The following is a 1124-nucleotide window of genomic DNA, read 5'->3' on the forward strand; positions in this document are numbered from 1 at the left end:
TGTGTCGTTCTTACCATCCCCATTTAATGCTGGATCAGTGAGGAATACTTTCTGATCTGCAGATAACAGAAACCTTTATTAACAGAAGTTTATGTTGGGATGTGTTTCACCCACGCCATCAGAATTTAAGATTTAGCCATCCGGACCTGGTATGGGTCTCCCCAGAATCCAAGTTCTCTCCACGTTTCCTTCTTTACACTGTGCTATGGCAGGCCTTGTCATCGAAGAGTGACCCCGGCAGCCTGCCACCAGCAGGAAGAAAGGGATGTAGGAGCATAACTTCAGCTACTTTCAGCTGGAAGGAACTTTGGAAATGTGGGTATTTTAGCTGGGCACTTTGTGCTTGGAACAAAATCGGGGTTCTTTAAGTGAGTGTCTTAGTTTGCCAGGAAATCTGTGAGAAATAGCACACCATGGATGGTTTTAAGCAATGGGAATTTATTGTTTCATGGTTTGGGAGGTTAGAAGTCCAAACTCAAGGTCTCTACAAGGCCGTGCTTTCTCCCAGAATCTGTTGCATTCTGGTGGTGACTTGCTGCACTCCTGGAGATTCCTTGGCTGGCATCTCTGCCTCCATCACATGGTGATCTGCCTCGTTCTGTGGCTTCTTCTGACTTCTGGCTTCTACTGACTGACTGCATTTGCACTTCCTTTGCTTATGAGGACTCCACCTATATGGACAAAAGCCCACCCTGATTCAATTTGGTCTCATCTAAATAGGCTCTTTGAAGATCCTATTCACAAATGAGTCTACACCTTAACTGCTAACATATCTTTAAAGGTCCTATTTGCATCCACTGATCCTTCACCATTTGTGTGCACACTGCTTTCACTGCTAACAGCTGGTACCTATGTCTCTGTGTAGGGGGCTGCCTCAGGTGGCCCAAGACTCCTTAGCTAGAGCACAGGGAGGGAAGGGAAATGCCTAGGAATTCACCTGCCCCAGGAGCAGCTCTTAACCAATAGTGTAAATGCTCAGCTCTTCACATTCATAGGAATAACTCTGAGATGTGAACCCTATTTCGCCACAGCTTCCCAGGTGAATAAGGCCAAGTTATTCTTCTTTGGCCTTTGCTTAACACCCAGTCCTGCTTGTCCCCACTTCCCTATTCCCCTACCAGTTT

This window comes from Tamandua tetradactyla, chromosome 13 (assembly GCF_023851605.1).
Source record: "Tamandua tetradactyla isolate mTamTet1 chromosome 13, mTamTet1.pri, whole genome shotgun sequence".
In the NCBI taxonomy this organism is placed as follows: Eukaryota; Metazoa; Chordata; class Mammalia; order Pilosa; family Myrmecophagidae; genus Tamandua; species Tamandua tetradactyla.